A 24230-nucleotide genomic window follows, 5' to 3' on the forward strand; every position below is an offset into this window, starting at 1 on the left:
GAAAGCCCTAGTCAAACTACTGCATGTTAAGCATCACACTTCCTGTGTTACATTTGAAATAAATTGGCTTTCACTAAGAAATCTGTATGCAATGACACCTACATCTGTGAAGACTGCTTATCAAAAAGTATCAGGTGGTGAAAAAAAGGCAGGACCTGAGAGACAGGCAACTAGAGGCAACTAAGAGAGCACTAGAAAGGACATCCACTAGAACCCAGCAAAGGAAATAACTACCAGAGAAATTATAAAAACAAAAATGTAAAAAGCAGTTTGATTATTTATCCAGCAAAAATCAAAGTATCAAAAATCAATCCTTTCTACGCAAGGAACTTGAAGCATGGAGGACAAATAGAAACTTCAAAATTAGAGTTAATTATTTTGTCTCTGATAAGAAAGGAGGCAGGAAAAAACCCCATGTTTTTCCACAATCAAAACCACTTGATTTTAGTCTCCATAACCACAGCAATTGGAAAGCTTAATTGATACCACTTCTATCTCACATCACCATTTCCACTGGTTAAACTAATACTGAAGCAACCAGAGGAAAGCCAGGTATAACTCAAGTTGTTGAGAAAGCCAGGTCCAAGCTCAGCATCAGGCTGCAGCAGAGCAGCCAAGGCAGCAGATATGCAGGAATCAATGTACCCCATGATCCTGGGTTGTTGTCACTTGTTGTTGAAGGAGCAGCCAGGTTCTCAAAAGGCAGAGTACCTGCAGTAGCAGATGTCAAATATCTTATGCCAAAGCACATCAAGTCACCTCCTCACACAGGGAGCTCTTGGTGTGGCTGAACTTCAGTAACAGCAAGTACTGCCCTGTTTTTCAAACACATTTCTCTTGGAACACTATGCCCCTATATCAGCATTTCAAATATATCTGTCATTAAGCCCAAAAAATATTGCCAGGGAAGCAACATTGCTTAAGTACAATTCAATTTTATAAATCATAGGCAATACAAATGCACAGCACAAAAGTAGGCGCCTAGAAATATTCAAAGATATTTAAAGAGCTTAAGACACTCCTCCACCCTCAAAGTTTAATGTACCTATTTAGAAGAACAGGAAACATTAATGCAACCATCCTGAGAAAGCTGGCATTTGAAACCTCCTTGCTATTTTCTTTCCTCAGCATCCTCCCAGATGCTGAGGAAAGAAAAGCAGGTTTAGCAGTACCTCCTACCCAAACCCAAGATTATGGCCTCCACTTAAGGATCCAGCATGGAGAACACTTTGCAGGAACAAACAGGTGCCTCTGATGTGCAATCCCCACTCTTTGGTGGGATGGAGGACTGGCAAAGCCTAGCACCAACTCCAGCTGTAAACACCCAAAAAGAGCATGCCACCCACCTGGCAGCTCCACAGTGTACATACATCACAGCCAAAGAATTCCCTTTTTCTTCCCCACTTTCATACCCTGACAGCATCCCAGTGATAGATCAGTGTTGCTATGGGCATGACATGAACTGGTCTGAAACACCAGTCTCTACACAGCTGCTGGAGGGAGGAAAACACCATGCTTGAAACACATGTAAAGCTTACTGGGGTCCTGAGAGGCCAAGGAGACAATAATGGACACTTTAATGTCTTTTATTACCTCCTCCTGGAGTTTTTAGCTTGCTTTCTTCAGCACCAGAAAACCAGGTTAAGGCCTGGAAAGCACTACCCAGCTCCTGCTCCCAAACACATCACTCACTTCCTACAGTCAGCACTTCAGAACCAAGTCTGGCAGCAGAGCTTGCAGATGACAAGTGGATGGATCCATCATGGATCTGAACCACACCACCACTCCTTGAGGTAGCTTTCTGCCCTCTGGTATTTAAGACATTTTATGTACGTGGGACTTGGAGATCTAGACAGATAATTCCAACAAAAACAGAAGTTACTCCTGAAAGCAGAAAAGGAGGCACCAGATGTTTTTCATATCTCCTCCATTCAATATTGGCTCTCATACTGCCTTTAGAACAACATGTTTCTGCAGTCTCAGAAATAGGCTTTAAGACTTAAAAAAGCTCTCTGAGCCTCACAGAGCAATGCAAGGTCCTCTTCTGCTTCTACAAGCAGCCAGCCCTTTGCTGGAAGGATGGATGTGATAAGTGAGGAAGGATGATGCACCGAGGAAGGGAAGGAGGATGTTATTGCCAAGGGCTGGACTCTTGCTCACAAGCACACGCAGTTCCTTCTGGCCACCCAGTGCCACCTGGCCACAGAGACACCAGACTTCCTCCTTCATAAAGGGAACTCTCCCCAGACACAGAAGTCAGGCATCTGTCATGCCTGGAATGGATGCACCCCAGTGCAGACAAGGAGGCTGCAGACACCCAGCAGAGATTTTCCACGTGCTGGTGGTGGCTGCCAGCTGCTGGGGTGACTCCCATGACACCCTGGGGGGACACCATGCCTAACTGCTTTAGAGCAAGAGCTGTTGGGTGTTTCCAACAGCAGTGATCTCACTCAGTGCCACAACATCCCACTGTGCTCAGGACTGGGAGAGGATCTGATGCCACCTCTAACACAAGGCCATTTCTTTTTGCTGCTCAACATCCAATCCAAGCCCCAACAGGAAAAGCACGGGGCTTAAAGTTCACTGAACATTAAACAACTTCATCTGGCTCAGACCAACTTTCAGGTTAAAAGTTACTAATTTATTTTATTTATACAAATCTGTGTACCTTCACTCCAGTACACTGCTAAGAGACAAGTTTTCAAACACTTCAGATGGGAAGCTCACATGGGAGTTGATCTTCCCTTCATTTTCCCTTTCCTTCCTTTTCCTGCCAAAAGGATCCTTAACAGAAATGTACCTTACTCTCCTCTCCAGAAACTCGCCTCCAGGTTAACAGGATGGGAACTTGGCTGCTACCATACTGTGTTTTAAGCTTGCACAGGTATCTGAAGGTAGAAAGTCCTGGATATCTCCTGACAAGAGGCACACAATATTGTTTCCCTCCTCATGCTGTAATGCTGTATCCCTTGAGGCTAAACTGGTAGAGAATCCTCAAGCCCTGGGTATGCTGGTTAGAATAACTCCTCATGTAGGAAGAGCCACTTTATTATTACAGCAAAGGAAAACAGAGCAGCCTAGCAAAGTTGTCATAAACTATTTTAGGATTTTTAATTTGCATTTCACTGGTCTTTTTGTGTTATTTTGGTTTGGGGCTTTTTTCTAATTATTTTTGAAGGATCAGGCCAATTCAGCTAAAGTGGTTCTGTTCCACTGAAACATGTACTCTCACACATGTAATGAATACATGTACTTATATATTTACATACATAACCTCATCTATTTTTGAGATAAGAAATAATGCATTCATAATACAGTGACATTTCAGGAATAAAAGCTTTTTCATAAGTTGTCCAACACGCATATAGGCCAGAGTTGTATATTGTCAAGGGAAATTGCTTTCACATGGCATTAGCTCTGAATTTTTCTTCCTCACTCCAAAATAACAAATATAGAAATCACTACTTAAAATGCATAAGCCTGATGAATATTTTCTGAAGTCTGCTAGAACAGCAATTTAAGGGTATTTTCCCCAAAGTACAAGGCAAAAAATTGTAAGCCAGCTCTTGTTCATAGGTTCTTTATCTTGTCTGGATCTCTGTACAGCATTATCTGGAGGCATCTCAAACAGAGGAAACACCAGTGCTTCACAAACTTGCAGCAAACCTCCCATGCCATTTTTGGGAGGTCTTTAAAAGCTGACTGAACATCAGAGCTCTTTCAGAGATCGCGGCAGATTATGGCCCAGAGAGGTGAAAAATCATTTGCGTGAGAGCGGGGGAGCAAAGCAGAAGTTCCCCACACACTCGTCTAGAGGCACCGTCTTCCCCGGAGCCTTGGACGTGGCCACGACGCTGCTGCTGCCAGGGCAGATGAAAGCCCCGTGTTCTGCTCTGCCCGAGCCCACCGAGCAGCGGCCCCAGGCTCCGCTCTCTGCCCTGGGCTTCGCTCTCTGCCCCGGCCCCGCCAAGCAGCGGCCCCGGGCTCCGCTCTCTGCCCTGGGCTCCGCTCTCTGCTCTCTGCCCCGCCGAGCAGCGGCGCTGGCGCTGAGCGCCCATCGCCAAGCACGGTGGTTCGTGAAGGGCTGCGTTCAGAGTCCAGCAATGCACAGAGCTGTGTGAAGCAGGGAAGGGAGGCTGGAGGTGCTACCCATGAGAAAATGGGAGCTTCCCTACTGTCTGCATCTCTGAGACTCTCCTTTTCCTCCTGGGAAATCTTCCCCTAAGGCCCCTCACATCCCTTCCAGCATCCACACAGCACAAGCGGATGCCCTAATTTTTTGTGGCCTTTCCCCACGTGCAGCCAGAAGCTGCCTTCCTGCCTTGGTGAGATCCTACCACCAGCTCTCCTTTCACCCTCCACTAACCCTTCTTCTTGGAAGTCCTCCCTTTATCTTCAGTTTTGGTCAGCTTTCCGCCCCCCATCTCTCCCAGATCCACTGCATGCAGTGCCTGTTCTGGGCTTATGGCCTCTGCTCACCCCAGCATTTCAGAGCTTGTGCATGAGTGCCACAAAATACTTCAAGTGCAAAGCAGTGTGTGAGATGAGTGTCACCTGCCACAGCATGGACCTCAGAGAGGACAAGCCACCAGTACACAGAAACAGAGGGGGTAGCAGTGTGGAAAGAGTTCACAGAGCCACATACACCAATACACAGCTCCTGACAGAGCTGCCCAAAACTGACAGTACTGGTGGGACTCCTCCAAAGCACACATGAAACTGCAGCCAAAACAACCAGATGGGTTCACGCTGCACTTCAGCACAAGTAGAATTAACTGTGCTGTTAATCTTATGCAGTACCATTCCATGTGCATCAACCCATTATCCTGAAGGGAAACTATATCAGTACATGGTCGAAGGCTTTGTTGCTGGTGTTCACTTGCCTAGACAGCCACCTTGGAAAACCATCCCTAAACCTGGACACAACACATCAAAGCATATCCCTATCCTCTCCTCTGCCTGTTTGTGCCCAACACACAACAAACCTCTGCTCCAACAGGCAAGCTCTGCCCCGCTCTAAAGCGGGAGAGAGCCAGAGGCTCTCACGCAGGCACAGCATGAAGGGGTTGTGCGCCTATTTTTGGTTTTACTTCCCTATTTCAAAGGAAATTCCCTTTTCCACTTCAGATATTAACATATACAACAATGTAACTGCTGAGAAGAGGCTGGACACAGATTCAGATGTTACAGACCAAATATATCACTTTGCTGATTTTCAAATATCCATCTCCTCCAGCAGCCTTGCAAGCCAGGCCTAACCAGGTCTCCCTAGTCTGAAACCAGACTTAGTAACAGAGGGCTGGGTTTGACTGTTTGACAAGGAAGACTTCTGAGCATTTCAAAAGGGGCTCAAGATTTTGCTCTGGCACAAGCAAAAAGTGACACTTCAGTACAACCAATGCTCATTAAGAGAGGGAATATCTCCACCCAAAAAGTGTTATCTGAGTTTGAAAGGTCAGCTTGGCCTTGGGTTTCAGCTGTCCCAAAGGCAGGCACCCAGTCAAGGCCTTTCATAGTCCCTGCTGCCTATCTGTGGGTGTGCCCTGTGCTGCCACAGCCTCAGAGAGGACTGCTCCCACATCTACATGAGATCCAGCCACCTCAGCAGCTCACCTGCCGTTACACCCCAAGTCATATCTTTGTCCAGTGAGCAGACTTCCAGCAGAGGAACAAGGACGAAAAACTCTATTTCTGTACAACTATCAAACAAGAAGTTTCACAGCAGAGGATTGGCTGATCTGCTTCTTTAATCCTTTTTTCTCCAGTCAAATCCTACCTAACCAGAAATCAAGCTGTCTCCAGCTTAGTTTTCTTCTTTCCCCACAAAAAGAGCAGCTACCAGAGACACCCAAGGCAAAGGGCTATGCTTTTTCTTTTCTACTCACCTACCAGAGCACTCCCACTCCTGCCAGTGTTCCCCAGACTCCGTACTGCTGTCTTGACCCCTGAGCAGATTTTGGCTGCTCTCTGCCCTCTTCGGGATTAGAAGTCCAGCAGACCCTAGGCAAGCAGGCTGCTGGAACTCCACCATCCTTGTCCAAGTGTTACAGTTTGCAATGCTAAAGGTAACACAACACTGGGAGAGAGAAGTGTTGCTCAGCCAGAAAGTAAGAAAGGGTGGTGCATTTTCCATATTGAAGATCAGGTTTTAAGTGGAGAAGAGGACATTAGCATGTTTCCAGCAGAGGAGGAAGTAAGGGGCAACAGCTGGCACTCTTGATGCCAGTAAGTTAAATATTTAGAGAAGCAGCTATACAGTGAGGTCCTTCCAAACCTTCTTCACGCATTAAAAGAGCCATAAACCCAATATTTATATTTGCAGTTGCTTCTAAAAGTGTTTCCTAGCAAGTTAGCTTTTCCATGCACAAGAGAAAAGGGAGGTCCCAGCATCAGCAGCAGTCACTGCTCACATGATGCTCATAATCCTCGAGGGCAACAGCCAAAGGACTGCAGTGCTGTGATAAGGGGCAGGATGGCAGTAGGGAAGTGTGATAGGAAAAGTAGCAGCACCACCAACAGCAGCACTTCAGGCATGATCAGCAGAGGTCAGCTGTGTAAGTAGGCAGCTAATTACTCTAACCTAGAGCCAAAGGCAATGTCCCCAAAGAGTTTCTAGGGAAAGCTTTACCAAAATGAACCCCAGTACACATTCATTTTATGCAAGTCAGAATATACACTAGATATCAGACGCTTATCTCTGGTGCACAGCCAATACATGGCAGCTTCTACAAGGGCTCCCACAAGAAGCAGAATAAATGTCTTATTTTGCTTTAAAAGAGAAATATAGGATATTTGCTAAGGGAGTATCAGGGAACTCTGCCTGTTTTGTTTGCTATCCTTCCAGCTCTGCTTGCAACACGAGGTAGCTCCAGTGCAAACAGCCATGCCTCAACAAGGCATGTGGCCTTGTCACGCTGCAGCAGCCCTGCTCTTGCTGCAGACATGGAAGTGATAAAAGGGGCAGGGGAAAAAAACAGATTAAGAGCCATGGTCATCACCTTCATCTCCAGGTTCCTTTGCTGTCCACAGAGGTTCCTGTCAATCCCTTCCAGGCAGCAGCAGATTGCCAGGTAAGAGCTGTAGGAGATACAGCACATCTGTTCTCTCCATGCAATTCTTCATGCTCCCATGTCCCTTTAAATTGAGTTCTCTAGCCTAGGAAAGAAATTAGGGCAAGGATGTTAGACAGCCACATCAGACTGATCAGAAACCACTGGAAAGGAGACTACAACCACCAGCCAAGACCACCCAGCAAGTCAGCAGTGGCACAGAAACACCCAGAGCATGCAGCTAGTGCTGTGTCCACACTGTGTATTCTGAATAAGGCCAACAATTATGCTGCTGCCACCTTGAAACATTACTTGAGTAAATCCCCACACAGAGCCTCATTTTGAAGGCAAAATCTTCTGGTGAACACCTGCTGGCTACAGAACTCACCAGAGACTAATGCCAGGAGCCAGGGTAAGCTCCTGGCATTAGGAGTAATGCTGGGAAATGCTGACATCAGGGCAGAAGAACTCACCCTTAGTGCTGGAGCTACAGGCCCCTAAGGAGATCTTAAGAATGCAGCCTGTACAAAAACATGTGCAAAGCCCTTCAAGGATCCCTCTACCATTCAACCATCCATAGCAAAACCTACTGCCTACTCTGACACAGAGCAGTGATGCACTGCAATAACCTGGTGACCCTTGCTGGAAACACAAAAGAGCCTTTACAGAGTTTATACTCCTAACCTCTCCCCTACTTCTGAAAAAACTCTGTAACTGCAGCACATGTCCTAAAATCCTCTTAAATAAGATACTAATCACAAGACTGTTTAGCAAGCAAGAGCACACGGTCCACTTGGGGAAACACTGCCTCCCATAATTATCCTGCCCTGGGCAAGTTTCCAGTGTATGTGCATGGCCTGGCATATGCTCCACCTCGAGTCCAGCAGCTCAGCTTTCTGCCCTCAGTAGGGACCCCAAGCACTCACAGCTTCGTAAGAGGTCCCAATATGTCCATATCCCAAATTATTGCCAGCTGGAACCATCCAAGGGACCCTAACCCACAGCAGCATACCATAGCAGGGGAAGCAAAGCAGTGGGAAAAAGGTAAACTTAGGCTTTATACACTTTGTGTGATGAAGAAAAGGAGGAAGATGGGGAAAAAGAGAGTTAAAAAGAAAAGAAGATTATAAAGAGGGGTGCTGCCCATGCAAAGAGACATTGGCATACAATGCCCTGACTTGAGCACTGAGGTCCCACCAGCCCAGGCTGGTGAAGTTTCCTGCCAGGTGAGAGAGAGTGAAGCTAGAATGATACTTGAGGGTTAGGTCAAAAGGGAGAAACCAGAAACAGCTGCCTGCTAGACTGAAAAATAACATTCTTGGTGTCTGCCAGCCTGCAGCAGTACCCCAGCATAGCTGCATCTTTGAGAAGCACTTCACTGAGCAAGGGGTCAGCCATCACAGCAAGTGAGGAAATCTGCCCAGGCAGACCCCCAGGACAGCTGTAAGGCAGCCCAGGAAGGCTGGATGAGTAATGGTGAGCCAGAGCCCCAGCACTTTCACATGCCAGGCTAGGAAGTCCCCTGCCTGCCAGCTCAGCAGGATCCCCTTGCTGCAGGCTGTGTTCACACCAGCCTTTGTGGCCCACAGAAAGGGTGCATTTAAGTGAGAAAAATGATGCAAACAGGAGATAAAAGGGATGGAGAGAAACACAGACAATTGAACAAGGCCAGCACACTGGTTGTCCAGCCAGGCAGCAGCTCTTCAGGGGCAGCAGTTTTAAAAACAGGGAACAATCTACCCCTGGCTACCTGCTCCCTGATAGATGACTGAAAAGTGAGCCCAAAGATGCCACCAGAGGCAATGCAACTTCTTCTGTGGCAGAGCCTGGGCAGCCACAGAGCTGTAAGAGGAAGCACAACAGCCAGGCTGGGGCCAAGGGAGCTTCCCAGCCATTCACCCACTCCTTCCTGCTAACAGGGCAAAACGCTCAAAAATATTCACCAGCATCTCTGTGAGGAAAAAGGATCAAGGGGACATGCACCCCTGAGCAAAGCAGGACAGCAAGAGTGCCTGCTCAGGAGCACCTCTGAGAGCCCAGCACCTCCCAGATGTGCACAGAGCCTATGCTGGGTGCTGAGAGCCACCAGCTGCAGGGTGGGCAGTGCCCCTTGGCACAGCTTGAATTCTCAGCACTAGTCCTGAAAGCCATGAGCACAAGTGTGTTCACACCTCCTGCCTTCTGGTCAAACCAGAATTTGAGGAATTCATCAACACAACATTTCTATATGGCAAGTTTAACCATCAGGAATACAAGCAGGTAATTATTAAAAGAGGCAAAAGCTTGAAAGATCACAAGGTTAAGTATGGGCCTAAAATTATCCCCAAATTCAGAACAACGTAAAAGTCTTCATTAATTTATCATTAATTCTTCTTCCCTACTAAGACAGAGGATCTATAGGGAAAGATTCTGGAGAATCTTTAAATTAGACACCAGCCCAAAATTTGTCTGCCTGAAGGGATTCAATACACTCTGGTAACATCCAGGCTCCAATGTGACAGGTCTGTGCACTAACAACCAGACTGTGGGATCAGGAGGAGGAGGAAGCAACAGCCTCCTCTGTCATTCAGCATCCCACCCACTGGCAGTCAGACTTATGACTTACCTTTTTTCTATGAGTGAGAAATTATTTCTCCTTCCCACCTTACCAGCTACATCTTAACCAATAGCAGGATGGATGCTTTGGCAGAGGAAAACATCCGGCTGTCTGTCGCCTTGTAAAAGAAATGGTATTTGTTTCCTGCTTTATTGTTAGTGCTGATTCATCCCAAAGTTAGAAATGTTGCCACCACCACTCTTCCAGATTGCAATAAGCAAAGCACTGCCTGTCAGGTTAATCACAGTTAAATGGAAAACCATTAAAGCTTCTGCAGAGCATCAGCCAGGAATGCCCCCAGGCCCCACAGCACAGAGGCTCAGACGGGGGCCAGCATGGGAGGGAGGGAAGAGACACTGGCTGGGAAGCAGGGACACGAACAATGCCACCACTGGCAGGGACAGCAGTACCCTCTGGTCACATCAGCCAGATGAGAAGATGTGAGGAACAAAGAAGCCAGAATGGAGCAGGTCTACCAGACACAGGGGAGCAGGATGTGAAACCCAGACAACATCACAGACCAGAAGTGGAATGGGAAGCTGAAGAGCTTCAGACCAGGAGTGGTCCATGAAGACCGCTAAGGCAAGGACTGGAAGGCAGGCTGGGAACAAGCCTGAAGAGAAGCACTGACTGGAGCAAATAAATACCTGCTCTCGGGCCACTGGCAGAGCACACGGCTCCCCTGGTCACCGGTGTCAGCCAGCCAACAAATCCTGCCCGCAAAGCCTAGCCTCCCCACCGAGGCTCCACAGGGAGGACAAGGTTTCATTAGCACTGCCTGGTGATGATTCACCTAATCCTGCCCCTCATTTTGTCACAGCATACTCCTTTCACAGCAGGAGCACTCACCTAATGACAGCACTGAAAAAACTCTCTACCTGGGTGGGTTTTTTTCCAGCAGATTTTTTTTTTTTTTTAATGTGTATTAAATAAGGTATAAAAGCCAGATAGAGTTTCAGGAGCAGCAAACCAAAGTTGACAAAAAAGTGATTCCTGCCTTTTTTTTTTTTTTACAGCTGCTACAAAATCAAACCCTAAAATAAACTTCTCACATCCTTTATTGCCAGACCCTTGCAGAAAGACAGACCCAAGATCAGGTCTGCACATGGGCTGAGCTCTCAGCCACAGAACTGCACTTCATGGACATCAGAAATTAAGATGGGAGAATTCCTGGCAGCTTCCCCAAAGAGCACCCAGAATTATCTGAGTACCCTTGTGCATGCCTCAGCTCCCCATTTACAGAGCTGCTTTCCCACAAACACACCATGAACTGCAGCTGCTCAGACATTTATGAGCAGCACCACAGAGGAGCCTATTGGACAAGTTGTGTTTCTGTCCTTGGGGAAGGGCTTAAGCACACAAGTAAAGCACAACCTCAGAGCTGCAAAAAGGAAGATGAAAACCCCACCTAACAACTACAAATACAGATCAATTATGCACAATGAGCAAGGCAGCATCAAGCCAAGCAGCATCTGTGGAACCATGCAATCAAAAACTGCAGTACACAGAGGTCAGATTTGGGCTGCAAAACTTAAAAGCTGTCCTGCCTTCTGAGAGCCCGGCTTCGCAAGCCCCTCTGTATTTTCAGAGAAATACACAAGTCCTTCCACTTTCATTAAAGATCTATTCTCTTTTATTAAAGCAAATTCTAGGACAAGTCAAGGGCTACTGCAGATCACTGGCAATTAATTCTGTAAGTTGGCAGCTTGTGCTTAAACAGAAGAGTGATCATCATCTCAGAGGAATTGGCTCTGTGCAAATACAATAACTTCAGCAGCACCACGAAGAGCAAGAAATCCAAACCCATCCCTTCTGCAGAAGAGAGGCTTGGGATCCAAGAACACAGAGCAGCACAGGCACTCGGGCGGTGCCTTAGTCAGGGATCTGAGATTGATGTGATCACTGCTGCCACACCTCAACCTCTGCTACCCAGAAGAGGGTAGGAATTGAAAATCCAGTTACTGATTGCTAGGCTGGCCACGGGCCTGGGGAAACACAGACATGATTACCAGGACATTACTGGGATACCCTAGAGAGGAAATCTCCTGCTGCTGGACTTTGCTCCCAGGAACAGAGAAGCTCACCTGTTGCAAGGCAAGCTGAAGCAGGACTTGATCTCCCACACATCTCCAGGATAAGATGCAGCTACAGGGACACTGCCAAGCCCCACAGCCCAAGCAGGAGCCATGCCATGGCCATGGAGAATGATGACCTGTGCAAGTTATGGCTGATCCAACCTCTCTCACCCAGCCACAGCCTTGTCCCAGCAATGCTCCAGCAGGATCCTTTTCCCCACACCTACCAACTTTCTCACTGCTTTCCCCATGTACTGCAAAGACCAATATTTCCATTTCAAACCCATCTTGCTCAAGATGAACTCAACTTCCTTGAGCCTCCTCCCCAAACCAGAGGCAATCTCTTTCTCCAGTGATCAATACCAACTTAGCTTCTCCACAGGCCATTTTTAAGGGGGTAGTTTTTGCAGCTCATCTGCTCCGAACCATGACACCTACTTTTTGACATAGACACACAGTTAATAGTCTCCTGCTAACTGGCTATAAAAAAATTCATTAGAACTACTGATAACACCAACAGCTAAATTCAGTTTTGTGAAAAATAATATGTGCAACTACAGAGAAAAGAGGTAGAATTTATTTGGACATTTGGAGAGTGGGTAGGGGTTTTTACTGTGCTATTTTTGGTTTTGGTTTGGGATTTTTTTCCCAAGAGTTTGTTTTCATAAAACCTAAGAGAAAGAAAGCCAAGGATGTGGGAGGGCTAAAAGATGCTCAAGAACCAGAGAGACTGAAAGCTGTGTAAGAGATGGCTGCTCAGGAATCTGGCAGGAGCTGAAGGGGGCTACAAGGAGCATTACCAGAAGGATGAGAAGGTTTCTAGGAGCATATGGCTAGCCAGGAATTTGGCCAAAGGAAATGCTCCAAAACAATTTCAAGACTGTAAAACACAGCATTAAAACACTCCAGTGGAGCAGTCTCAGAGGAGGGGAAGCAGGCTATAATCACCTTCTCACACAGCCCGAGTTCTTCACTTCAGAAAATCAGCCAGTGCTGGATAAAGCAAGCCACGAACACAGCCTGTGGTTACTGAAACCCTGGCAGGTGGGCTTAGGGCAGCCATGGTGGTCCACACTCTCCAAAAATCATCACCACCATGCTACAGTCTCCAGCACCACCTGGCCAAGAACAGCACAAGCACACAGGAGAATGTGGGGGGCCAGCAACACGCAGCTGCTCCCCCCACTTATTGGGAGCCCTGCATACCGTTTCACCTGAGAACACCCCACGGAGGCGAAGCTCTGGCAGCAGCAGGACAATGCTTAGGTGCACAATTAAGCATCTGCAGCATCTGCAGCATCACCTGCAGGGTTCGATGCCGGCCTCACCCAGCGTCAAATCGCAGCTCAGAGGTCGCAAAGGAACAGCGAGGGGCAGGGTGGGGGGGGAAAGGCATTTCTGCAATACCTCAAATAAGCGAGGAGTGTTGTCTGCGTGAAGACAGATGGGGAAAGTCAAGCCTAATTAGTGCCAGAAATTAATTTTAAAAGTATGAGTTAATATGCATTACTGACCTTGGTACACTCCCACATCTGTAGCCATGGTAAGCTTAAATTCCCTTCGTTTCCATTCACCTCTAGCATGAACTAAACTAATTTTAATTAAGAGGGTCCAGGCTGAAACTTAGCATGATGTCTGACATCAAATTTTCTAGCCATTCCTTAATTAATCTCTCTGAATTTTTCTCCTTAGATTGCAAGCATATGATTATCTGTCTAATTAAACAATTCATCCATGAATATATACTAAATAGTCACCCAACTGCACTCCCCTAATAACTAGGCAAACTTCTTAACCTTGGAACATGTAATTAATCTGAAAGAGACAGGTCTTTTGCAAAGTGATTTACAAAGTGGTAAGAAGTTTCCAAAATTGAGAGGGTGTTGCCCCGATTTTTAAAAGTGTTAAGTTTTCTTCTATAGTTCTTTTGAAAGTTTTAAAGTTCTCATAAAACTTCTTTAGCCTTCTGATAATGTTTACATATTTCTACTGGAGTTCTCAGGCACTATTCATGTAAATAATGATTGTTTTGCATTCTTCTTTGTGGGAGAAGAGAATTGATGGACTGTTAGTTTGACCAGTGTTGTTGGAGAGGTGGCAATTTCATCCTCCAATCCACTGTCACTTTTAGAATTCTATATATTGCAAAGTCAGAAATAAAATTAGCTCTTCTTCTCTCTTGAACTCACCAAGCTTCTGTGTACTCATTTCGTGTCCAAAAGCAACAAGAGAAGGGAAGAGGGGAGGTATATCATACTTGACAATTAATTTGACTGTTACCCCAGGTGTAGACTTAAAGGAGTTCACCTCAATTTTTAAAAATGCACTTCTAACCACATTTGAAATTGCTGAGCCACATCTACAGAACCTGAAATAATTGCTACTCCACACTCACAGTATGTTATAAAAAAATAAACCAGAAGATACAAGTAACAGCTGCTCTGAAAATCAGCAGATAAATCTACAAAAAGTTACACAGCATCCACACGGTTCCCCCACCTTTGTGCTCTGCTCAGACCCCTCTGGTAAAGCAGCCTGGCAGTGGTCCCTGCACACAGCACATGGAGCCACTGCCCAGCCCCAAGGCTCCATCACCTTTTCATACTACTCAATCCACAGGAAGCTGCTCAGTCCACAGGATTCAAGACAGTTGTTCTTTAAACAAGCATTACATTAAAGATGAAGAGCCTAAAAATGCCAGTGATCTCTCACTTTGTCGTGTCACACAAGGCATTGCTCTTCCTTCCTCTCTGACTGGGGACTCCCGTGTCTCTAAAAATACTCTTTCATGTCACAGGCACAAGCAACACTTATTTCTACCAGTTCCATTTTTGCCTTTGGGAATCCCCCTCATCTAACTGCAACCTGTCCCTGCAGCATTGGAAGTAAGTCATAACACATCCCTTCCTGGGGAGGAGATTTTCCTCCACAATGGGTTCTGTTCAGAAAGGTGCAAGGCAGCTCCCTAGGCACCTACACACTTCACAAAATAAACATTATCAAGCTCTGAAATGAATTTGTTAACCAGTCACTCTGATGATCTTCCCAAGAAAGCAATACTCATGGACATAAGCATTTGTGAAAAGTGGATTTCAAGATTGCAAGAATGGCTGTTAATATGAAACAAGCTTCATATTCACAGACACCATCCTGTGGATGAGAGCAAAACCCATCCAGCACCTTCCAGACTCTCATAAAACATATAAAGTATTCATCAGACTTGCCTGTGAAATACCAGCCCAGAGGAGCCGGAGCACAACTTTTCCATCTTTGCTACATTTCTGCTAATGGACCTCACTTACAAAGTGCCTAACTCCCTGACAATTATCTACACTGAAGCTGTGCTGGAGAAGGACAAATATAAATTTATATAAAAATATAAGCAACCAAAAAAAAAAACAAAGTATCATAGAATCACCAAGAAGGTTTTGGGTTGGAAGGGACCTTAAAGATCATCTTGTCCCACCCCCTGCCTTGGCAGGGCCACCTTGCACTACCCCAGGCTGCTCTAAGCCCTGTTCAGCCTGGCCTGGGACACTTCCAGGGATGGGGCATCCACAGCTTCCCTGGGCACCCTGTGCCAGGGCCTCACCACCCTCACAGGGAAGAAATCTTCCTAATACCTAATCTAAACTTACTCTCTGCCACTTTGAAGCCATTTCTCCTTGTCCTGTCCCTCCAGGCTCTTGTAAAAGGTCCCTCTGCACCTTTCCTGCAGGCTCCCTTCAGGCACTGGAAGGCCACAATGAGGCCACCCTGATCCCTTCTCTCCTCCAGCCTCAATAATCCCAATTCCCTCAGCATTCCTCACAGGAGAGACGCTCCATCCCTCTAATAATCCTGGTGGCCTCTTCTGGACTTGCTCCAAGAGGCCAATGTCCTTCCTGTGCTGGGGACCCCACACCAGGTGCGTGCAGCCCTCCAGGTGGGGTCTCATGAGACCAACAGGGACATTTTATCTCAACAATTACAATCTTGTACATCTAATTTTTTTTTTTTTCTTTAAGACCCATTGCAAGCACAAAGAATGGCAGGACCACAGTCAAGTCACAGGGATAACCAAGAATTAACACAGTGATAATCCATCCCTGGACCAAAGTAAAATCTTGAATTTAGGAAGAACTAAACTGTGAGGGAAGGAGATAAAACCAAAAACCAACCAAATAAATAAACTTTAACGCAAATTAGTTAACAAAGGTTCACGCCCAAATTTTCAGTCTTGCAAGGCAATGCAGGTCACAGCATGACAACATCTTCTCTGAGATCTTCTGGGATGCTCTGTGCCTTCAGAAGAGAGCAGCTCAGGCAACAGAGCTCTCCTTGCAGTCTTTCCTAAAGATTCTGCCTTACAAACAAATTTAGAACAAAAACGTCATTACTTTGATGTTATACATTAAATGTCATTTCAAGGTAAAAGCAGGTCCTTGAGATTACCAGGGGGGAACCAAGACCACAGATGTCTTTTACTGCCCAGGAGATCCATTTGAGAAAGCTGTCATTCCATCCCAGTGAGGGTCACCATACTCTCCCCACACATGTGGGACTCTGCTGGCACACACAGGGTACTTCCAGAAAATCCAGTGAACCCAGTCAGGTTGATTGGAACCCCTCTGATTTCCTAATCAGCAAACACTGTATCACAAAGTCACAAAGGGCAAGCTGCAATGGATATTAAAAAAATAATCACTGCTGTCAACAACTCTTATTTTCCTGCAAAATTTTACAGCTGAAAATCCAAACTGCTGCAGCCACTGTAAGCACAGTGGATGCAATATTAAAGGAGGGAACATTAGCTTGTTTCCAGTTTCTACCAGCCCCAGGAGTCCCAGGCACAAGCTGGGCTCTGTGACAAACATGCCTGCCAGTGCCCAGGGATCAGTGTGGCATGTACAGCCAGACAGACTGGCATCCTGTGCTGGGGGCATTCGGGCTCTCCACTGCCTCAGCAGCACTGAGGTACCAGGAGCAGCTTTGCTCAGCTCATTTTCAGTAGCTGCCAGTTCCCAGAGCTAACACACATCAGGAGCACAGAGAAACGTTAGCACAGTCTGGCTCCCTTCTGCCTGTACACACAAACCATTCCCAGGTACAGGAGTCAAAGTAGAAAAGCAGAGGACTCCCTGAACTTCAGCATATTGTTAGAAGGTGAGCTATTACGTGCAATGTTTCCAGTCTCACAAACAGACCTTTTTATTCTAGCTATTTATAGAAAAAAAACGAAAGATGCTGTGCTGCAGCTTTCCACACCAACCTCTATTTGAAACTTGTGAGCAACATGCCACAAGCAAACCGCGAAGACCACCGGATGACTTGGTGGCAGAGCTCTTCATTTCAGAGACACCCCAAGCCAAGGCAAATGCACCACCTTCCAAGTGCTGCAGGGAGACCAGCAAACCCCAGCTAGCCAAAGGCACCACAGGGAGGGATTTTACAGAAGCTTTGGGTTCACACCTCACCAAAGGCTGAGCTACAGCACACATTCAGAAAGGCAATAAACTTTCATTTTTACTTACAAGCAAGTAGCTCAAACATGTACATTTTTCCAAGGTTTTTAATCACACAAGTGATTAGAGGATCTGATAACAATGATCCCTGCTGGCTCAACATCTAACAGCACTTTAGACAGAAAGCATCTCATTTCATCTTCTAGGTTTTTTATCAGCACAATTATAATTAAAAGAACATTCAAAGGAACCACTTGTATTTCACACTTCCCTGACAAGTTCTCAGTCAAGCAGCACAGACTTCAAGCACATCTGAAGCCACCAAGAATGTTCTTCAAACAAACATGCCCAGCTACTGGACCACCTCACACTGGGAAGCAAAGCCTGTCCTTGGTGAAGCAGTTACAGGGAAAGCTGTCATATGTAGGTCAGCGTTCTAAGAAGGGTTGTGACTAAGACAAAGTATCAGATTGATTCATAATGCTCTCTGATTGCTAATCCTGTGCAGAATTGTGATTTACATCTCTCTTCCAAAATCTGAGGGCTACAGAAAAGGTCTGGACACTTGGAAAAAGATCATGAAAACAACTCTGTCAGACCTATTACAGGGATCTTTACAAATGTTGAGTAGAGCACAGGAAAATGACATTTTCACTGGTGGCTGTGCATGCCACCGAACCTCTCCTGTGGAACGGGCTGAGGATCATGACTGCAGCAGCACTTCTGCCCTTCCAAAAACTGCCAATGGACAGGGTAAGGGTGGGAGGAGAAGCCCTGGCAGTCAAAGAACTTTAGTTCAATGATATCCTCCATATCAGTCAGCCCGAGAGCAAAGGCCAACACAACCTGGCCCACTACCATCCCTGGCTGGCTCCCCCAGCCTGGGGCAGGACAGGAGCTGGGTGAGACTGCCGTGGTAGAGGTGCCTGTGTGAGTGCTGGGGACACAGCCCTCGGTGCAGGGCTCCCTTAGCACCCACCTGTCCCACAGCAGAGCCACAGGGACATAAAGCTCTGCACCCACAGCGATCAGCTCCTCTCGCAGCACTGTCTCAAGGACAGTTAAGATACAGAACATTACTGGCTGCATCTGCTCTGCCCTTTGTTAGGCCACCCCTGCCCACCTCATACTGGCACCTCTAATTCCTCTCATGTATCCCCAGCTCCTGCAGGAGATGACTCTGCCAGCAGTCACTGCAGAACAAGGTTTAAGTACTCACCTATTTTGTCCCTAGAAAACTAGGTCTCCATGAACAGTGAGACACCTGCATTTCCACTCTTTGGGTTTAACCAAGTGACAGAGCACACAAACAGCAGCCACCAGAGTGGGCAGCCTGCTCAAAGCCACATCAACAAATATTTTTGTGTCCAAGAATTAAGTAGATATGATCAGATATTCCTCTTTTCTGAAGCCTAACCTCACATTTGCTGCCAGCAAGAGATACATACACACCCAGCTGAGCACTGCAGTTCCAGTGATAATGTGGCAGCTCACTAATGTGAGCATCTCCATTTCCAGGCCATGCATCACTTTTGCCATAGGCACACATTTTGGCAGAGGACCCACAATGTTCCCACTACACCCACAAAACACAGTGCCTTCCACTGTAGCTTACCTACAGAAAGCAACCATTATATGAGAGAAGAAAAGCAGTGTATAGATTTCTCTGGAGCCAAGCTGCAGCCTTGCACAGCTGTCCTGTCCCCAACACTGACAGGGCACACACCTTGGCACTACAGAGCTGCTCATCCCTGCAGCACCACCACCAAACCAATTTATTTGCTGAACCAGAAGAAAATAGATGATTTGTCTTGACTCAGCAGCTGCCTGACCTCCAGAGCAGTGGTTTATGGCCAGGTGAGGTGATCAGATGCCCAGAGCAGAGTAGACCTGGGGATGGCTGCCTGCCTTCTGAGATCTCCACATGGAGATCTCCAGCCCCCCAGGCCCTCACCCTCTCACAAGAACCACAGCTAACAGGAAAAGTCTGCCTCATTAGATACTCTTGGCCTCTGTCCCAGGGGCCTTTCGGGGAAGATTTTTCCTGTTAATATTCTTCCTCCTGGAGAAGATTTAGCATCACTCATATCTATATGAGCTCCTCAGGCATCTGGAGCCCCACCTAAACCTTCTCTGACACGGTGACCCAGGGCAGTGATGAAACGTGGGATGAGTGTATTTTGTCCTGGACACTACGAGGTGAGGAAGACTTTCCAAGATGCACTACCAAGGTCAGTACAATACTCAGTTTTTGCAGCAAAAGCTGAGGACAGAAAGCTGTCCCCTCCCCCCAGTAACACACCTTATGTACACTTACTCCATTCTGCTGGGGTCTCCTTCCACTGACTCCCCTCAGAGAGCAGGAAGATGATGCAGCCTTGCATCACAGCACTCCCATCTATTTCAAGTTATCCCAGCTCAGAAAAAGTATTCCAGGTTAGCTACCAGTCTTTAGGCAAGTGCAGTCGTGTGAGTGTGCCACTAAAGGAGGAGTCACAGAGAGAGAGTTAGACTCATTCCTCACACATTAACAGGCAGCTCTGGTTTCTCACTTCCTCACAGCCAAGAAAATCTCCTGCTACATCCAGCTGCTCTGCCACGGCACCTTTCCCCTTGCAGATATTTCTGGTTTGACACTCTCAGTGATAAGATCCAGTTGCAGCAAGCAGATATGGAAACAGCATAAAGCAGCAGAAGTTCCCACTCTTTCAGCCCCTGGTCCCCATCCACTGCCCTGTTTTACCGGGGGCTCATAAATGCAGGAACAGAGACTTGCCTGAAAGACTAGAAAAACTGACACGGCAGCACAAAAAACACATTATTTATTCTCTCTGCAGCCTGACCTGCTGTGCGCTAGTAGAGACGAATGCAGCTACTTCTAAAATTACTCACAGATTAAATCCCTTGCTACAACTGGCGGGTTCCTGCGGGCTGACCCAGGCCAGCAGAGATCTGTCAGATCCGGGCAGGGGTGAGCAGGGACCGGAGGCAGGCAGGGGCCGGGGTCTGCCTCGTCCCCCGCCCACGCTCCCGCCGCGGTGCCGCCGGGCGGGCTGCGCAGCCAGCGGGGACGCCTGTGCCGCCACAGCCCCGGCGAGCGGGGACAGCGGCAGGGGGACAGGCGACGCCGCCATACACATCTGCCGCTCTTAGAAGTTTATACTGATGGGGCTACAAACATAATAAGAATTAGCAGAAGTTACGCCGCGGCGGAGCCGGCGCTCTCCCGCCGCACGCTGCCCGCCGCAGCCCGCTCCCACCCGGGGCCCCTCACGGCGGAGCCGAGACCCCCGCGGCGGCGGGACCCGGCGGGACCCGGCCGGGCACGGCCCTCCCGCCCTCCCGCGGCGCCTCAGCCTCGCCCACCGCCGACCCCCGGCGGCTCCCTCACCGCCAGCCGGCCCCGCCGCCCTCAGCCCTCACTCACCGCCGACCCTCAGGCGCTCGGCGGCAGCCCCGCCCCGCCGACCCTCGGCCGGCCCCTCGCTCCCTCACGGCCGCCGCCCGCCTTTGTTGCCGCCGCGGCCGAGGCATTTAAGGCGCTGGGGCGGGGGGAGGCGCCGCCCGCCCGGCTGCTCGGCGGGCACGGGGCATCCTCCTCGCCCTCCTCATCCTCCGCCCCTCACGGCACGGCTGCGGGGAGGAGGAGCGGCTGCCCGGCAGCGACAGCCCCGAGCACGGCCCCGCTGCTCCCCTGGGCCGGGCAGCGGCCAGGGGCAGCCCGGCCGAGGGGCCGGCTCGGTGCCGCACACGGCCGGGACACAGTGCCGCACGCCCTGCGGCAGGCTCGGTGGGAGCCCCGGCGCCGGCCCTGCCCGCCTGCCTCGGCGAGCTGTGTGTGCAAAGAAAACGATCGTGCCCGTTACGGACGCGGGAGAGCTGCCGCCTCGCTCCGTCACATGGGCTCGTTTCGAATATGCACTGCAGATACATCAATAGCTCGTCAGCGAGCCGCAGGCAGCTCCCCCCAGCACTGTTTCGGTGCTGCCCGGGAGAGCCCTCGGGGCCGGGGCTCCTCCAGGGCACGCCCTGCACCCCGGGGATGCCCACAGCGGGGCAAATGGGGCACACGGCTACTCTGCCTGCAGCTGGCTACAGCCTTAAACTACTTTTGGCTTCTTTATCGAACAAAAGCACAAGCAGGGACCAGTGCGTGCAATACGTTTTGCCAAGCTATGTACTAATCGGGGTCCAGGCAAGGCAAGCTGATTATTGTGATCATAAAAGCTCAAACTCTGAGCCATGCAAGCCAGAACAAATGCCCTGCTTAAATCAGCATCAGTCCCCATTGGGGCTGCACGACACGGTCCCACTGTGCCTATCCTGGCTGCTGTGCTTCCAATGCTAACTGAAAAGAGCAAGCAAACTGTTTCTGGAGTTCTTACTTGAAAGGAGTCAGCATCTGGTGCAGGGTTATATCATACAAGTCTGTCCAAAACCAGCATCTCTCTGTGCATTACTCCCACCTTGGCTGCAGATGATGTTCCCTCGTACAGTGTACCTCTCTGCTCCAACTGGATAGAGCAAGGTCTTCACAAGGACTTTCCAACATCAGAGAACATGAAACACTTGCAAGGATACATAAAGTATTACAAAATAATCCCTCAGAAATTAAATGACCCCCAGAACTGTTGCAGCATTCAGGTTCACGTTGCAACCCCATGCACTTCCCAGGTACTCCCATTTCAGCTGGTACCAGTCTGAGCTAGGTGCTGAAGGGAGAGCTGACGGGAGAATTGTGGCTTTCATGTCTCCTGGTGCCTCTCCGTGGCTGCAGAGGGGCTGGATGGGATGTTCCCTGCAAGCAGTTTGATGCACTGCCTGGGAGAATCAGGGAGGCAGAGCCTACTTGCCTGGACAAGGTGCAGGACTCGGGTCTTGGATGGGTTTACACCTGTGCCCTTCAGAACCCTTGGCTGAGAGTGCTGCTCTTGGAGCATGAACACTGAGCCTGGGGGTTCACAGCAGGCAGACACCTTCCTGGACAGGCAAAGTGGTTTAGGGCACTTCCTGGCCTTTAAAAGCTAGTTAAGCCTTACATATGTGCTGAACCCGAATGCAGATGAGTTTCTGTGTCTCTCTTGAGTAGGGACATAAGTGAGATGGGCAGCTGGCCAACCCACACTTACCACTAATTGGGGTATGTTTATGTGGATGTTTGCTCAGAAAGGTCTTAGCCTGAGCTGAGGTCTTTCACTCAGCATCTTCTCAGTTCTTTTGTACTTAGAACCATGTGGAGGTAGGTACCTGCTGTCAGTGCAAGGAGCTGCACAAAAGCCCCCTGCCCTTCCCTTCAGGGCTTCAGGTTAAGTACACACAGGGCTTGCTTTCTGCCTCTTTCCTCTACCCACTCCCCTCTCACAGAAGTCCCCTTCTCACTGTTCCCTGACTCCATTCCAGATTCCCCTTGTGCTGTGCTGCTTGCAGGAAGAAGCATAATTTAACAATTTCACCTGCCTAGATAGTACAGAAATCCCCAAACCACGGCAACATTTCCCCAACACACACACACACACACACACACACACACACACACACACACACACACACACACACACACACTCTCCTCATCCCTCCCTTCTTTCTGTAATAATGTTTCAGACCATGGTGTACCTGAACAGGACCACCCATGGTGGAGAAAACCCTTCCTCTACCTTTGGAAACTCTTACAAAATCTGCATATAACCGAAAGCAATGTAGCAACGTGCTGGAGCCCAGGAGCCTCTGGGGGGTGAACCTCACCCACTCACCTTGCCATGCCCCCAGGCAAGCAGCAACAGGAGACCACATAGGGAGTGAGGGAGAGCATCCAAATTCCACAGGGCTGTGCTGAGCTGTGCTGGCTTTTTTAGGCTTATGACTCCTACCTTCCAGCAGAGTTTCTTTCTGGAGAACAAAGCTGGCATCAGCATCTTCGTCCAAGTCATTTTTTCCTATGCTGCAGAATGAGCAGTTCAGGGAAAAGTGCTGGGAGTCAGTCACCCCTCTTGATTTGTCACTCTAAAGAGACTGGCAGAGTCAGAAAAACAGCATATAAAGGTGGCTCTTGTCCAAGCATGCTCTTGTCCTGTCCCAGCCACATCCCAGGCCAGCTCAGGGATTCCTGTACCACCCCCAGCTGCTGCTGCTGTGTTCCAGCACTACTGATTTTCTGGGCTCCATGTGTGTGTCTTTCAGTCATGACTGAATCAGCGGGGAGGGGGCACACTTACCTCTGCAGTGCTAGAAACATCACAGAGCACCACTCTGCTGCTCAATGAAGTGATTAATATTTATACTCTGGGCCTGCTAATATTAGAAGGTTGAGAACAATAGATTTTATGGGGCATTTAAATGGAATCTTCCTCAAAGACTCCTTCCTTTACTGAGAGGCCTGTAAAGGTGCATTTGACTGGCTTTTACATGAAAAAATATTTTGATGCATCTTCAATTTCTTAGCGCTTTGCTTAAAACTCTAATAGCTTTATGATAAATAGTTGTCATCTCCCCGATTGCCTGACCTGACTGTCCTTGAACTGCAGGGAAACCACACATGCTGGGAAGAGCAGTTGCAGGGAAGTCCCACTGTGTTTGGGATGTGCACAAATACCTTCACCCTGTGCAAGGGCAGAAATTTTCTCCAGAAGCTTCTAGCTTCTGCACAGTGAAATCAGCTAACAAAAAAATACTAAAATTAATCTTAACAACATGCATTGTCCTTCCTTGCTGCCAAAACCTGCATTCTTGACAGAAGTTTGTCTAACCTGGTCTTAAAAACATCTGTTGGTGGAGATATGCTAACCTGTATCTTTTCCAGTCCTTATTTATCCTGCAAGTGGAAAGTTTCTCTCAATGTCTTTTCAAAAATATTATTGTAATTTTCCCCTATCCCCAGTGGGAGACCGATTTACTGCCTTACTCTGTGGTAGTCTTTTGTCACTGGATAGCCACGTTCAGACCTAACAGTCTGTTAGGTCATGTTTCCAAGTCCTCCACTCTTCCTTGCTGCCCATCTCTGGTCCTTCCCCAGTCAGGATTTATCTTTTGACATCTGTCCTGAAGCCTTGTCCTGCCGTGAGCAGAGGGA

At 48.2% G+C, this 24230-nt stretch overlaps 1 protein-coding gene across 7 annotated transcripts in view; it reads right to left on the reverse strand.

Moving 5' to 3' along the window:
• The window catches only part of ST6GAL1 (ST6 beta-galactoside alpha-2,6-sialyltransferase 1), a 58797-nt gene that overhangs the window by 21592 nt on the left and 12975 nt on the right, over positions 1–24230 (reverse strand). For 2 of the 7 annotated variants that reach the window (XM_085586967.1, XM_085586971.1), the window contains exons 1-2: positions 20592–20627; positions 6999–7155 (exon numbers count right to left, since the gene is read on the reverse strand). The gene's annotated coding sequence lies outside the window, so the exon portion shown is untranslated. Of the gene's footprint in view, positions 1–6998; positions 7156–19481; positions 20628–24230 lie in introns of those variants that run through there. The other 5 variants (XM_085586970.1, XM_085586969.1, XM_085586968.1 and 2 more) reach the window with 5 other exon arrangements.

This window comes from Lonchura striata, chromosome 9 (genome assembly GCF_050655825.1).
Source record: "Lonchura striata isolate lonStrDom1 chromosome 9, ASM5065582v1, whole genome shotgun sequence".
Taxonomy (NCBI): Eukaryota; Metazoa; Chordata; class Aves; order Passeriformes; family Estrildidae; genus Lonchura; species Lonchura striata.